The sequence below is a fragment of the Trachurus japonicus genome, chromosome 3, assembly GCF_045865225.1.
Source record: "Trachurus japonicus isolate A0001 chromosome 3, Traja_1.0".
NCBI classification, from domain to species: domain Eukaryota; kingdom Metazoa; phylum Chordata; class Actinopteri; order Carangiformes; family Carangidae; genus Trachurus; species Trachurus japonicus.
In genome coordinates, this window is record NC_140909.1 from 16044451 (window position 1) to 16061419 (window position 16969).

The following is a 16969-nucleotide window of genomic DNA, read 5'->3' on the forward strand; positions in this document are numbered from 1 at the left end:
TACAGACAACACCATCACCCTCCACCCTCCCATGCTGATGGTGACCTTTCCTCTGTGCTGCATCGAAAGTTGTTGTAAGGATAATATGGATAGTGGTACCTGCTCTCAGCTCAGTCATGTCATGCTGCTGTCACTCAGAGCTCATCAGACTTCAGATCCCTCCCTCTCTTGTCTGTTTGTTGCGCCATCTTTCTGTAGCCCTCCCCACCTCTATTTACTCTCTCTCTTCTCTTGCTGTGGTAATTAGTGCATTAGTCCTATCGTTGGCATCACCTCCAGCTACAGCAGCAGCCAGCAGAGCTTCTTGTCACAGCTCAGAGGGTCAATGGAGTGGACAGCTCAGCCCTGGTACTCATCATCTTCATACCGTGCCCAGCCAGCCTCCCCCCAGCCACATTATCTAGCCATGTTATCCAGCCATGCTCCTAATTATTTTCAAACCCAGTCACAGCCCTCTCACCCAGCCTCTGCCACATTACCTAGCCCAGCTTGTAATCATCACCTTAAGCGTGCTTCAGCCCTCTACACAGCCTGAAGCGTCATCATTAACATAGCCCAGTTTTTTTTTTTTTTTGTAGTTTCAGACTGTAGCTCTCTGGCTCGACCATCACAGCTCTCTTCTGCAGCATCCACAATCCTAACCAAGCCCTATAAATGACCCGTCCGTGACTCCTGGACCTTTATCTACCTTAGATGTCTGTGTTACAGTAAAAAAGGCTATCAATGCAAATGTGGCCCAGCCTGTCAGGACACATTCATATCCACACGACAATCCCCACCTCTCCAGAACCCCAGTTTCCCCAACCTTGGCAATGAGGAGCTGTGTAATTATTGGCCTTTCTCCCATGTGGCGTTGCCTTGGCTTCCCAGGTTCCCCACCAAAGACCAGCTTCATAAACCTTCTCTGCAGCTCTGTCACTTCATCATTTTCACCCTTCAGCTTGAAAATCAAACCTTTTCTCAACAATTTTATCTCACAGCTTCACTGTTTTTGACATGCAAACACAGTGAAGCTGGTTAAACACACACATTTGGTCAAACTAAATGGGTCAACATGAGTCACCAGACTTGTATTTACAATCTTCCTCTGGACCAGGGTGGAATATGAGTCTCCCTTTACACAGCACTTGTTAGCATCAAAAATCATTGTGTTAACTGACATGTATTTGACAAACGGAGAAACGTATCTTGGTGTTAATTTAGAACAATTGCCTGTAAATCTATAATTATAACAGCAAAAATACTTTTTGAAATGTTTGATATGAAGAAAGGCTATGAAAAGGGAAGTTTTTATGGGAAAGCAGTGCCTGAACCTCTCAAAGTTGAAAAGTTTAATACAGCAAAATCTGTAATATTCATTTTAAGAGACAATACTCAGAGGTTTTTTGCTTCAGCACCAGCTAAATGCACCAGTAATGACTAATTTCAAATGCAGATATGGGAAAGCCCTCTCTGTCCATGCTAATTTTGTGGTTGTTATTAGCCATGTCACCAGCGGTACTGCCTGTAACCAAAGAGGATAGCTAATTAGGAGGCTACGTGCTAATCAAGTACACTACAGTGAGTGGTCACGTCTGTGTCTGTCTGTGCTCCAAGCCTTTCCTTCCCCTCACATTAGACTGACACCCGTCACAACTTTCAAAAGCTAGCATCTGAGCAGACCCAACACACGTGGATACACATCAGAACACACGTTTGCACAGGCATCTCTGCTCTCCTGAACACATGCACATATACAATCATATGCACATATGAATTCATGCACATACCCAAACCACTGCTGATCCACCCCCCACATATACTCTTTAATGTAGCCCTAGTAGTGTCCTTGTTCCCTGTTCTTGCCACAACACACACTCAAAGACACACCCCTTCTCACACCACCGTCTCCTCCTAGTGTGGCTTTATGATGGTCATTATTGTGTTGTTGGTACGAAGCTTCAGGCAATGGGGACAGGAAAAGTGTGTCTACACACATACAGTCACTGGCTCACTCTTAATGGCTTCAGCCATAATGTATCACCATGATGCATACAACTGATGTATGAGGGATCTTTTTAATGGGAACAATATTCATTAGCAATTAATACCTAAACTGAAATAGGCCACAAGTAGAGACAATGGAATTAGGTGGGGCAGGGCCAGCAAATGCATGACCCCATATGTGTCCACCTTTTATGTGTGTGTCTGTGTATGTATTTCATATGTTATCATGTCCATCCATCTATCCAGCTCTGCTGCATTAGTGTCCAGGTTACTGCAGTGAGAGAGAAAGAACGCTAATTCTCCATAACCATTTTACGGCGTGTGTAAAACTCTGCAGCCCCTTCATTTGCACAGCCGTAAAACATTCCCACTGCCACACTCCTTCCTACTCAGGACCTCAGATTTATCAATTAACCCAACACTTTGCTTCCATTACGGTGGCATTTTGCACTGTGAGGCCTGCATACAGAGTAACGATGAGGGCCGAGTGCACACAGCGTGATATTAAATGGACAGTTGCAATTAAATGTTTCGCAGTCATATTTTGGCATGACTTGAGAGAATGACTGACATTAGACTTTATTATTTATGTTCAAAGCTGTTGGACCTGACTTGATCAGTATAACTTGGGTCACGTCAGACCAATTTTTTTAAGCTTAATTGTATGAATTTGTGTCAAGCGCTTGTTTAAAACTAATAAATTAAAAAAAAATGGTGATGGCAAATTATCATAAAAAAATATTTATAACTTTTGCCCTGACTCAATGGTCTCAATTTGTGATTTTAAGGCTGAATGCACCTTTAGGCAGAAGACTTGGCCTCTCCACTTCCAAGTCTGACAATTTGGTGTTTTCTGAATTATGATGTGATTTTTTTTATTGTTAATTCTACTTGGTGTTAGTGTCTCTTTTAACATTGATAGACCACAAGCATTAAAGTCAAACAAGTGAATTATTCTCTCCAGATAGACGTAATAATTTTTCTTTAATTAATACAGCAGACTCGGGTACTAAATTCAGCTGTGAATTTTACATTTTAGATGTATTGTAATAAAAAGCGATAAATAATGTGCACGACGATTATAATGCTGAAATTGGTTTTGTTATACTGTGATTTTCTTCACGCAAGTTATTACCAAAATAACATAACCACAGTAAAATGTAGTATTAAAATGAAGTTAAAGTGTCTTGCGTTGAGATCCAGTGGCAGTATCAAGGGATCTCGTCTAATACATGAGTTTGCTAAAATGTCAAATAGAAATTAATTTTTATCATCAACTTATATGTACGGCCAGTAGAATTAATGTATTATATGACACACAACAATAAAACAGGGCAAGACTTGAGATGATGCTGTATAAAATGCTTTGTCATCATCGTTGTTCTCAGGTGAAGTAAAGATTTAGAAATGTAGTTTCCTCTCCGTGTGCACATGGATGTTAGAGAAAGCAGGCAGACAAGCAGGATAAGGATGTCTGTGCTTTAATGGACCGCCTGTCCCTGTGCCGATATGCTCCACTGAACCATACTGTATGTAGTGTGGTATAATCACTGCCTATCTCTATTTCTATCTATCTCCGGCCATCACTCTTTCTTTCCCTCACTGTCTTGTTTATTTGCGCACTTGTTCTCCTTTTTCCTGCCTTCATCTGCTGTACTAGGCTGCAACTTTTTTCAGCCCCACCACCCCCACCCTGTTTCTCTCAAACTATGTGTTGCGTGTGTGTGTATGTGTGCTATCAAATAGCTGAGTGCACAATACTCACACAGACACATGCAGACTTACTTGAGGAACATGACAGCCCTCTCATAAAGCAGTGTGTTGGTGATAGAAGTCAACGCTGGCTGTGAAATGCAAATGGATGTGATGAAGCTTCGGTGCAGACGGACACAGAGAGGATACAGTAGACAGGATACATAGACTTACATGTGTGTTTTGCTATCAGAAGAGCTAAGGAATACATTTTCCAATCGTAGGTCGATGTGTTTTGATTCTCTTACGTCACGTGTATTCTTCTATTTATCCTAAAGTATTATTGTCTGTCTTGTTTTGCTCTGACCTCATTTTATAATTATTGATAATGAGATTCCCACTCATCCTGTTATTTATCTATGTATTTTGACACTGTACCCTTTTATACAGCTTGTTCAAGGAGAGAATGTTGCACCTTTATTCCACCTTGCTCTGTAGTAAGGCTAAAGGCACCGAATGGGGGGTGGCATCGTTAGACAGACACAGTTGTGTTACATCTTAGTCCTCTGATTCTTGAATGCCTGCACACCATCTAAAATATCACCCTGGAAAGACATAATGAGGGGTCTTCTTAACAACAATATAGTGGGATTTCAGTTGTAAAAGGGCGTGTGTGTATATGTTTGTGTTTTTATTTTTGTGCGCTTGGTAAGCAGCCTGATTTTTATGTGAGAGCTTCTCCTTTACCAGTGCCATTAAATGGCTGATATATGGGCATGTGTGTTTGTCTGTGCGTATGTGTGTCTCTGTGTCTTATTGCAGGCTCATATGGTCACTATCCAGCACAGGGAGTGTGTGTGTGTGTGGGTGGTTGGGGTGGCAATGGGATCTGGAAAGGGAAGCAATCACAAACACTTAAACCTGCAAATGGCCTTGATGTCCTGTGCTAAGCAGCCTGTGTTGACTGATGAGCCTGTTAACCCTGGCTGAAACAACCCCAGCACAGGGGATTAGACAGCAACGCTGGTCCCGTCTGTTCCTGGCCCATTTTGCATGGGAATTGTGCATATTTAATCTAAGGTGTGCTGAGGTGCAAAGACAAGCCCCCCTCTTCTCCCTTTCTCATTATAGATGTGTAATAGCACCCTGAGGCAGGGGGGGCCTTAATTCACCAGCCCGAGCCCCAGTCTTAATCTTACCCTCAGTCTCAGCCCCCACCTTCCCCCAGAGTCTACTGTCAACCCAAATCAAAGTCCTAGTCCCAGCCCTCTTCCCAAGCTTTGTCTCTCCTGGTCCTTTCGTACTGTATGCCTTAAGGTGCCAGTATGCTTCAACCAAAGCGCTTGTCAGGTGGTCAAGCAGTGTCAGTAACCCCCTCTCCATGTCTGACGTCAGACCCGATAGATGGGTCTGTCAAATTTATGTGAGTTTGCAAAACTGATAGCCCATCAAGCACAACCACTTCACACATAAACTGGCCACATGATGCTGTCGCTTTTCATACAAACTTATACAACACTATGAAAGCCCTCAAGGAGGTATTGTGCCAAATGATGGCCATTTGGAGCTGTTGTCATTACTGTTGCCACCAAATGTGTTTTTTTTATAATATACCCCTGCCTTTAGCCTAGCCCAAGAAATACAAGCCAGGGAGTCTAATCTGAGTATCTCACTTATTATTTGAAAGCTCAGACACCAAAGGCGTGCACAACAGATTGAGACAAACAGTAAATACGGCATTTACATTACAACTCGATGACACATGAAGTTACAGCATCAATTAAACCCATTTGACCTTTTTGACGGATGATGTGCCGTTTTCTTTTTCTTTTTTTTAATCGACTGCCTCCTATCTGAATGAAAGGATTGTGTTTCTTTCATGTAGGTTAAAGTCAGACTCAGTCTGAGCTTTAGTCATATGCTTACAGTAAAACTACTGTCTCCCCAACTCATACATACACTACATACTGGTACACTGGCAGAGAACAGAGAAATGCTTGAATGAGGTTTTCATCAGCACTAACTGAAAAACCCTCTAGTACGTCAAGCTTAATTCAGGCCTGAAAATGTATCCCCAAGTGTATCCCAAACAAAAACAGACTAGACTCGCTTGTGACATCATAAAAAGAAGACAAAATGAAAATCCAATCTTTTGCAAACACTCACAATCATTCACTCACCCTCTGCCTTTGCATCCCAGCTCTGTTTTCTCAACCAAATCCTCCCTGTGTTGCACCTGCAGCGCCATCACTGCTGGGGCTTTGCAATATATCCTACTTCTCCAGAAAGTGGTATTTGTTGAAAGACAGTGGATAAAATGCATGAAGCAGCTATGTGGTTTGGTATGTAAAAAACAAAAAACAAAAAACAGACTAGTTTGAGGAGCCACTTCATTTATGGTGCTGTGGAAAGGTGAAGTCAATACAGATGTTAAGTTATGTTAATGGATTCACATGGTGGCTGTGTTTTTGGAATGGTGATGGATGACTGTTTTGCTGGCACTGTAGCCAGACACTTGCCAACTGTAGCCACTCTTTCCTTTGGTATTTGTGTCCTTGTCTGGAGTTGCTGCTGCTGCTTTTTGTTTAAATGGTTTCTGTCTTTCTTTCTTCATGTTGTATTAGTTGTGAATTCTGCATCCGTTCCCTGATTAATGCGATCGAGTGTCAATGACAAGAGCTCTCTGAAGCATCTATCTGTCTAATTCCATCTATCACTCCATCTCACTCTCTCTTCCCTCTCATCCCCTTCTAATCCAGCCAACACTTCTCTCTGCAGGACAGAACAATTAATGTGCCCTCTCATTTACTCGCTCTCTTACCCTTATGTTTTCATTTTTTCCTTTATATTCCTCTTCAAACAGCATTGCTTTTCTTGCATCGCTCGTGCGTCAAAATTTACTACCTTATGTGAGAAAACTATGTGTAGTGTGTGTGTGTGTGTGTGTGTGCGTGCGTGCATGTAAGAGGGACCCCATGCTGTGTGTGTAATTTCTTGTTTGTACATGGTTCCAAACATCTTTGACCACTGCAGATCAGGGGAGAGATATATAGAAAGACAGAGCGGTTGAACAAGACAGGAAAAGATTGAGAGAAAAGGAAAGAGAGGGGGGAGATAGGAAAAACAGGATGATAACAAAAGCAGCTCGGATTTCACAGACGCATATTTCATCAATCATGTGAATAAGTCGTGGTGATTATGCATGGCGGTGGCAGGCCGAGGGGGGGCTGATTACCATACACCATAAAGGCTGCTTTCTTATCTCACACACACTGATTAGTTTCTGTCTGCAGATAGCCTCTCACTCCTCGCTCTTTCTTTCTCACACACACACACAGGCAGTCATGGGGTGTGTCCGTCTCTGGCATACACACACATGCAAACACAAGCACGCACACACACGCGCACACTCATATATGCATAGACATAATACTGTTAAAATCATAGGTAAATTGGTGGCAGCAGGCAAACCCCAAGAGCCAGATGAGAAAAGTTCACTGTGCCTCCCACTGCGAGCTGGTTTTTACTTATCAGGAGTCAGAACAATCTGGGAGAACGGAACGCTCCTTAAAAAAGGCTACATGAGAGGTTTGAATAGAACAAATGACTATGTATGAGTATGTTTTGCAAGCAATTTAACTGAAAACTGCTAGAAGTACTAATGCTGCCACAGCTTTTTTAAATGAACATTTAAACAAACATTACAAGACAGTTACACAGACAGTTGGACATGTACAAAACCATATGGGACAACAGAACAAACAAACTGGGACAGAACAGAGATTGGAGGGTGGAATTGCCAGAGGGGGTGTTGAGCTGACATACTGGGTATGTTGGAAATAAAAACATAGAATAAGGAGGTTGATAAAGTAAAGAAAGAGGGGTGGGGGGTGAATGATGTAAGGTAGTGTTTCGAGAGATCAGCCCTGGACAAATTGTATGAATGGTGACCAGGTGTTATTGTAGTGGGTGATATTATCTTTCATGGTGAATGTAAGTTTTTCCAAATTTGAATGTTCCGTTAGCAGATTGTACCAATCAATCAATCAATCAATCAATCAATCAATCAATCAATCAATCAATCAATCAATCAATCAATCAATCAATCAATCAATCTTTATTTATAGAGCACCTTTCATACATGGAAATGCAACACAAAGTGCTTTACACACATAGAAAAACAATGTTGTAGTGAAAGTTTTGTTCTGTCTTTCCAATTGAGTAGGATTGTTTTTTAGGCCATGGTTGTGGAGATGAGGTTGAATGTTTGATGATGTTTTGGAGTTGGTAAAGGAGAGAGCTCACCAAGCAAGGCTATGGTGGGGTGCCACCGCTTTTTAGATTTTGAAATTTGCGGTTAAATTCCTTTTGAATTTCTACTAAATATTTTAATGCCCATTTTTGACACCATAAAATCCACCATAAAAAGACAGTTGTTTTATATTTTAGGTCCTAAGAGAAGCATGGTCTTTAATAAATCTTTTACACCTTTGTAACTGTCTATGGATATGCTCATTCATCCAGGTCATCGTTCTTTTCTGGGCAAATTGAATCGTAGGCAACTGGACTTGTATTTGTCTGGGAAGACGTTTCGCCTCTTATCCAAGGGGCTTCATCAGTTCGTATGCAACAAGTCTCACTAGTCTGCACTAGTTGGACCTTTGTAACTGTTATTCATATCAACAATTACTGAATGATGTCTACTTTACTTATTTTTGTTGTTGTTGTACTGAGCAGTCACCATAAACCTATGTACAAATTGTCTTATTACTTCACTCTTGACCTGATTCATTGTAGACCAGGTGCTGCAGGTCTTTTCCCCAGAACTGTGGCCTTTACATGATGCAGAACAAGAGAGAGAGTATGAGACAGGAGGAGCATAAGGAGGTGAGGCTGGAGCAAAATTAGCTACGTATGAAAGGCCTCGCTTTGTGTCTCAACCAGGGAATTAGAAATTACTCATTTCTCTTCTGCTCCCCTCTCTCTCTCCCTCACTCTGATATATAATGTAAACTAATTTGGTAACCAGGCTGGAGCTGCGTTGCGCTGTCTGAGTGCCTGCATGTGAGAAGTGCGCCTGGGACGCATTAGGCCCTCCTGACAGGGGCCTGGGTGAAATAAGTGAAATTAATGGAGCTCCTTTCATGTCGGACAAGGCCGCGGCACCCCTTTCACGCCGCGTACAGTCACAGAAAAGTCAATACTTTTTTATTACTCCTCGCTTGCCCTACATTCCCCGCTACAAGTGCTCTGCTCACTAATTGGTTTCAGTTTGCAGAGAAAGAGAGAGAGAGGGAGAGGACTCCATCCCAAAGAACACTAAAGCAAATAAATCAATCTCATATTTTTTCTCCCCGCTGTCTTTTTTCATTGAGTAACATCATGGCAGAGAGAGGGAGACATGAGAGAGAGAAATAGAGGGGAGAGGGAGAGGGTAAATGGTTGGTTAGAGCACGCTTGGTCCCCAGGGAGCATAATGATATCTAGGAGCCTGTTAATGGAGACGAGTGGTTAAAGTGGTCTGGGGCCCTGGCCAGGTCACCCCTGGGGGTTTCTAACCAGCAACTCCACTTCAGTTGGCTGCTTGCGCTCTGGGCTCAGAGGCACAATGGAGCATCCCACCAAAATACAATTTCAGACAAACGCTTTGACAGATTTGTAGAAAATGACATTTAACATAACTGTGTGTGTGCACATGTGTGTGTGACTGTGTGACGATGTTGGACTAAGTGAATGGAGCAATTGTTTGCATGATTTTCTGTGTTATCTTTTATTATAACAGGTGTTAGTGATTTAGATGCAAATAATTAACACATCTTTTTCAATTAAAGTGAATAACCATGTTTTGTGGCAACATACACACAAACCATGTGAATGGTTTTGAATTTGACCATGATAGACACCGTTGCTGTTTAATTGCACTTCTGGGTGTGTCTGCAGGTATGTGTGCGTGCATGTACTCCTGTGTATGTGTGTGTGTGTGTGTGTGTGTGTGTGTGTGTGTGTGTGTGTGTGTGTGTATACACTGTATGTATGTGCCCTGTCTGTCACTGTGCCGTTCACTGTTGGGCTAAGCTTAAGTGGCAGTGGGGTTAGCCTCTTTCAGAAACAGCACAACCACAAAATGATGTGACACTTTGAACCCCCACCCCCCTCCTACCCCACCAGAACCACGACCTCTCAAAAACACACACACACTAATCAGCCTCCAGTTAAAGGGAGGTTCCACCAGTCTCATTTTCTCTCTGCGTCCCAGCTTTCACAGCTCTAGAGTGCGGGTTAGGGCAGGTTTGGGGGGCTACAGCATGTGTGTATGTGTGTGCATGCGAGTTTTTGCATATGTGTGTGAAGAAGCTGTCACACAGCGCTGGCATCACCATCCAGTTTGCCATCTCTTCCTCAGCTTGACAAGTCCCTGCTCCCTACCCTGTGGCTAACACACACACACACACACACACACACACACACACACACACACACACACACACACACACACACACACACACACACACACACACATTATGTCTCTGTCACTGTCTTGCTTCTTTTTCACACACACATATGATATGTGAACGCACCAATCACAAGCTCACATGTATTGTTTAAATGCATAAAATGAATAAATTCATAAGCACACACGCTTCAGATGCACAGACAGCTATGTGTTGCTTATTACACTGTGTGTTTGTGTGTATGTGTGTGTGTGTGTGTGTGCGTGCGTGCGTGTGTGTGTGTGTGTGGCAAAACAAGCAGTGTGCTCTGGACAGTGACAGTAACACATTAAATCACGTCACTGTTATTGAAAAATGGAGCTTTCATTTTAAATTTAAAACATGATTTGCTCCATTTGTCTTTTGTTTTGTTTGCAGGAGCTACCATTGTGTTCTTGTGTGTGTCTGTGTGTGTGTGTGTGTGTGAGAGAGAGAGAGATCTTCTCGGCAGTTGCTGGCGTCAGATCGCGGAGGGGTTCTGTTTGTTACAAGGACAGGCTTGTCCCCGCCCCCAGGCATCGGCATTACGATGATTGTCATGGCGATGGAGTGTGAGTGACAGGCGGGATCACAAGTGGTAGCCGGGGAGCAGGAAGCCCGAACCGCCCCAGTCCCTGACATTAGTTTGTCCTTCATCAAAACTTTACACTCGTTTATAACTACTCACTCTCGGTGCTGCAGAATGTCTCTCGTTTACTTTGTGTTTTTTTTTTACCATCTGTCTCTCTCATGTACTGATCTCTCTTTCCCTCTTTTAGTTCTGTTTCTCCTGCTCTTTCTCTCATTTACATTTCATTTAATATTGTTGTATTTCCATTTATCGCTCCCTCCTCATCTCAATTTCGCTCTCTCTCTCTTGCACTTTCTCCCTCTCTCTCTCTCTCAACTGCTCTCATTTGCTTCTCAATCTTTCTCTCGCTGTTTTCTTCCAGTGCCAAGCTTAAGATATACGTATGTCTGGGCTTTTTTCTCTGGACATCACACAACTTTGCACTTAATCTCAGTGATCAGTAAGGAGCTAGTACAGGTCGTATCATTTCATACCTACAGTACATGCAGACACACACTCGTGCACAGTGCATTCCTCAAGCATGCAGTGTTTTTGTTTATTGTTTTTTTTTTTTTCGTAAAGATGTGTGTTGCTGCAAGCCAGTATGTGTGTGTGTGTGTGTGTACATGATCGCATGCGTTTTTGCTTTTTTGTGCATCACAGCAGAAAAGGAGGTCAGGGTTTACACGGAGACTCAGGCATTCATCATTAGCCTGCTGCCGCTGCCGGTAATGTTGCCTGTTACAGCCGTGATTAAGAGCCCCGCTTAGTTCCAGCAGCCGGTGCAGATGCACAAACACACACGCATATGTGTGGTACCAACTTCAAGCTTTGGTACTTCTACAAAAAAATCTCTTTTACACCATCACCCAGGTCAGCATGTGTTCATGTGAGTGTGGGTTTGTTCGTTGTTTGGGGGCTGAACTGTACATGGGCTCTAACTGCAAGCTTCAGGGCCTGATGAGAAACCTGTCACAGTCACTCATGAAAAGAGCAATTCACATAACACAGTTGCACACAGTCTTGGTCACTGTATTTGGGTACCATAATGGCTGGATGTACATCTTAACCCCGATTACCAAAAGAAACTCATACCACAGCACATCACATCACCACAGCTCTCCTCTCAGAGTTACGCAAAAGATGTATTCTGCTCCCCCTAATGCACAGGTCATCTCTTACGGTCTTTGACTTATGGCTGGTTTGCACATTTGAAGTGGGTGACAACTGGCGATTGGTTTTATTTGTCTTTTTGCCTGATTAATGAAGTTACAACATAATTTTTTTAGTTTAATTGATGCAGGAAAAGATTTACTGTCCCTTCATTTATCCCATTTTTTTTCTCTCCATCCCTCCTCTTCTCATCTTCTGTGCCTCTCCTCCCCTCCAGGCGTTCAAGACAGCATTCACCACCTACATTCTTTACTCATTGGTACTCCAAGGCAGTCAGCACTGAGTGATACACCTCCTCCTGGCCTGAGATAATGAAGGGAAGTACAAATAAAGTTAGACTATCCTTAATGTGTATTGTATTTATTACAGTGTATAATGTGTATATTTTGTTACAGAAAACACACTTCACAGTCATCTGCTATCTAATATGTTAATTGTATTGTGTGTGAATGGGTCACACATGGGAATAACCAACTTAAGCAGGTCTTTTTGAGAGGTACAGTATCATGTGTGCCTGCAAGTCGTGACAGTTCCCGCTGAGGAAAAGTTCTCCCATGCTATTTACCAACAGGCCTGCATGTTTTCAAAGTTATTACTGGATCCACTACAGTACGCTGCATATTAACATGCACATATCACAGCAATTCACAGTCCACAGCATAGAAACAGTAATCAAACTTCTGACTGCTTGTTGTGTTAGGTCCGTTGTAATGACCCATATCAAGTATAATTTTATTAGTATCAGCAGAAGTCCAGTTTGCTTTTCAACAATTAAAGGCCAACACAAAGTAGTTCTGGTACTTAGAGGACACATTGACAATTTCACAACTGTTTATTGATTATCAATGCAATCAACAAAAGTGTTTATGAACACTTTTTTAAATTACTATAATGATAGGATGTACTATTTTCATATAAAATTGGATGCTAGTGCTTATTGATGCTACTTGAATCAAGGAGCACACCCTAGCTGAAAACTATGATACAGATTTTATGATAAATGTATTATTTGTAATTTGCTATCGGGCTTCATAGTAAATTATAAGGATGGCTCTGAGGATCATTGCTGACCAGTAAACTTTAAAAAATGGGATTTTGCTTCTGCTGAACACTCATTGATTACATTGACTGTAATGTAATAAATACAATAGCGTCAAATATGTGTGTGAATTGTAAATTAAATTCCTTTTTGTTACCTTTAAAAAGAAAATTCAAATGAATATATTAAGTGTTTTTATCATTTTGTTATTTGGAGTCTTGAAGCAAACAGTAACACTTTTTGCTGAAAAGAATAATAATTTTCATTATTGATTAATTTATCTGTTATTCTCACAATTAATTGATTCATCTATGAAATGGTTCCAAACTCTAAAAAATGCCTGTCACAAGTTCCCGGAGAACCTTGGTGACTTTATTGTCAAGTTATTTAATCATCAACTGTTTCAGATCTAATGACTGTATTTCACAACTGTTCATCTTTCCTCAAGATTCATTTAAAACTAGAGATTAAATTGAGATTATAATGACAATTGTCCGGAAGTGACAACTACACACGACAACTCCTGCTCCGGGGCCCTGAGGCAGAACTTCTTAATGAAGTTCAGTTTTGATGTATAAAGTAATTTCGAAGTCTGTACTCTGTCCCAGGCAAAATCTTCTTTTTAATTCTCAAAAGAAAACTCTGTCCTTTCTTTGCTGTTTTTCCGTTGCTTCCTCTGTCTGTCGCTACGCTCTTCTCCTCTCCTTCTCCTCCATGTTGCTGGCATTCCCCTGGGCCTGTGCTATAAGGCGTGGAAGAGGAGCAGAGACAGAGCATTTAGTAATGGCTTCTTAATGGGCTTGTCGACAGCCACATTAGAGCGCACAGACAGCGGGCGAGGCCGGGCAACGATATGCCAAGCCAGATGCCATGCCAGCTGTGGCACTCCGCTCTCTCACTCACACTCTCATTTGTAATCACATCTCTCATACGGATGGACGCCATGTGCGTAACGGAGAGAAAGCAGACAGACAGGCATGTCCCCTCCCAGTTCCTGTCAGTATATTCTTTTCATCTGCTCAGGCCTGGGTTTTTTCCCTCCTCTCTCCGTCAGGTTCTTTTGTGCTTCAGATATTACAGTTATTCCACCCACATCATATTTTAGCAGCTGATTACCTGGTTCAGCTGACCTACTGAACTTGCTCAGCCAATTCTGGGTTTATTTTTTCAGACCAATATCATGTCAGCATTTGAGAGTTTGAACAAAATCAAAACTGTAGCATAAACATGATTTTTGATGATAGATAAAGTTCACTCCAAGATATGTACAAAGGGAAATATTTTATCTTTAGAGCCAACATCATATATTTACTTCAGGATTAAATTTCAAGGCGTTTTAAGTTATCAAGCTTAAAGCAGAAGTAAGCGATCCGGTCGTTTTGGCTAACTTCTTGTCAGCCGATGGAGTTAGCAGCCCCCGCCCTCATCATGGATCTATTGGTCCTCGTCCCTACGTTACCACATTCACGTGCATCCCTTGGCTGCACACACAGCCCTTCATGCCGTTCTCTCTCCTCATTGGATAAAGGTTGTAGGATACAAGGAAGTATACAAGAAGATTTCTCCTCGGCTTACAGCAGAGCAGAGTGACTGACAGACCCGTGTTTCGGACCAAACACTCTATGTAAGTGATTGCTGTCGGAAGATATAACTATTTAAGACTTATATTAACACAAACATTCCGCTTACTTCTGCTTTAACAGCTGTTCTGTTTACAACATGTCTGATCATCTAGTTGCTGAGGCTTTCTCTTTTTTCTGACCTCGTTGTAGAATTATTAAAGAGCTTTAAAATATCAGCAAGTAGCCTTTGCCATGTTATCATCACAGCAAAACATTCCCAAATGATGAAACTAAGTCATTCATCATCTAGATTTATTGTTCTGGAGATTAATTTGAATAAGAATTTCAGTTATTGTAGTTTTATGCGTATATCCAGAGATGATATGTCTAGAAAAAGACTTATTGGACATTTTCAGCTGTTAAAAGTCTATTAGAAAGGATGCTTTAATCTTGCAATCTTAAAACAGATGCAGGAAGGAAAGAAGGAAGAGTATGATAAAGTAAAGGAAAAGTGAGGATGGAGAGAGGGAGGAGTGATTAAATGAATAGATGGATGATTGAATCAATTAATGAATGTTAATGTGCTACAGCGAACCAGGGACTGGAATGTCATTGCCAAAGGTCTTATAGGTCTCCAGTAGGGGGAGCCATGTGTCAGTGACTCCAGTCTGTGTCAAAGACCTTCATCAGTACAATACTGTGTGTATCTGTGTGTGTCTGTCTCTATGTGTGTGTGTGTCTGTGTCTGTGTGTGTCCTGCCAAAGACTGAATAGTCAGAAGGTGGTTCTTTGTTTCCCCATCTGATCTGATCTCGTTGCTACCAAATTTTCCTGCATCAGCGATGATCAAGTGTGATGAGGATGCAAAGAGAAAAACGTGTGTGTGTGTGTGTGTGTGTGTGTGTGTGTGTGTGTGTGTGTGTGTAAGCCAAACTGTGTATGTGCAATGTGCATGTGTTTGTGTGTGTGTTTATGTATTGGCAGCTGATAGTATTTTAGGAGTTGAAGCCTACATACAGACTGGTGGCCCACAACACCATATCGACAGCTGCCAATTGTCACTCCAGTGACTGACAGTTCTGTATTGATGGACGGGACCTGCTGACAGAGAGATGGAGGACAAAACAAGAGGAAACAGAGCACCAGCAGTGGAGAGATGGTGGAGGGGACAGTGAAAAGAGGAAGAAAAAAAGGCTCGAGAACACTGGGACCTATAGGAAACTTTCCCAAGGTCACGGTAAGGAGAGAACAGAGGAGGAGTGGGAAGGGAAATATCTCAACCTGGGTCAGTTTACTGTCAGTTCTATCAAAAAGGCCAATACTACCAAGGATTCACTTGCCCAGCATGGGTAGTAATGGTGAAGGTGAAGAGACCAGTTCTGCCTTATAATTCAAACCCATATAAATAAATGCTATAATACCGAAATTAACCTGGGTAGCAAAGTAGTGCAGTGGTTAGCATCATCACCTCACCAAAAAAGTTATGGTTCAATTCCTGGGCCTGGAGCGTTTCTGCGTAGAGTTGTTCTTGTTCTTGCATGAATTCTCTGCAGGTAGCCTACTCCAGCTTCATCCAACTGCAGAAGATAGAAAGTGACTTCTACTGTGAAAAGAGTCCCAATAATCAAAATGAGTGACACAAGGTGCAATAACATTTTGTCTTTGTGAAAACAGAACCATCTATTCACTGATAGAGGGACGATTGGCTTGTGTTTTGTTTTTAACCTGAAAGACATCATAGCTCCACTGAGACAGACAACACTGATAGGCTTTTGTTTTTGTTGTTTCTCATTGTTCTGGCAGAGTAGTTTTGGACTGAGCTGACATCTTTGTGTCTATTTATTGACCTTCGCAGCCCATTCTCAACACACACACACAAACACACACCTCACCACCACTATTTTGTATACACACACTTAGTAGGCTGCTACACACACTGGTGTCTATAGGTGAGTGTGTGTTTGAGTGTTGCCTCACCTCAGGAAACTTGTGGCTAATTCCATTAGTGGGAGGAGAGAATATGTAAATGAGGGGAGACAGCTGGTGGTGAGGGGAGGTTGATGGAGTGAGCCTGGGGGGGCACAGACACACACCCACACACAAACAGGGGGAAATATGGGGATGGGTATGATGGGTTTTTATTTTTTATTTTTTACTGTATATGCACATAGACTGTAAAAAGAATGGACGTAGCGTCCGTGACGTCACCCATTGGTTTTGGGGAGTCGTTTTTGTGACTCAAATATGGCGGCCTGAACAGCGCCATGTTGGATTGGCCAGCCGAGTTCCCGCCCACTGGCCTCGAAGCAGCTGTCCACGGAGCTGCTCAGACCTGTCACTCAACGTTTCCGCGCCCTAATTGGTCAGAGTTTTAACCTTATAACAGTAAAACGGCAGAGTTAAAAAAAAATTCACCCCCCTCAGAGTGTGTGCGGGGGTAGAAACTATCGATTGAGACGAAAAAACGTTCTGACAC

At 42.2% G+C, this 16969-nt stretch overlaps 1 protein-coding gene across 1 annotated transcript in view; it reads left to right on the top strand.

Annotated features, from left to right (window-relative positions):
* spata17 (spermatogenesis associated 17) overlaps window positions 1-12240 on the top strand; it is a 36236-nt gene extending 23996 nt beyond the window's left edge. Inside the window, exon 10 of the mRNA XM_085773110.1 lies at window positions 12110-12240. The gene's annotated coding sequence lies outside the window, so the exon portion shown is untranslated. The remainder of the gene's footprint in view (window positions 1-12109) is intronic.
* The last annotated feature ends 4729 nt before the right edge of the window (window positions 12241-16969 follow it).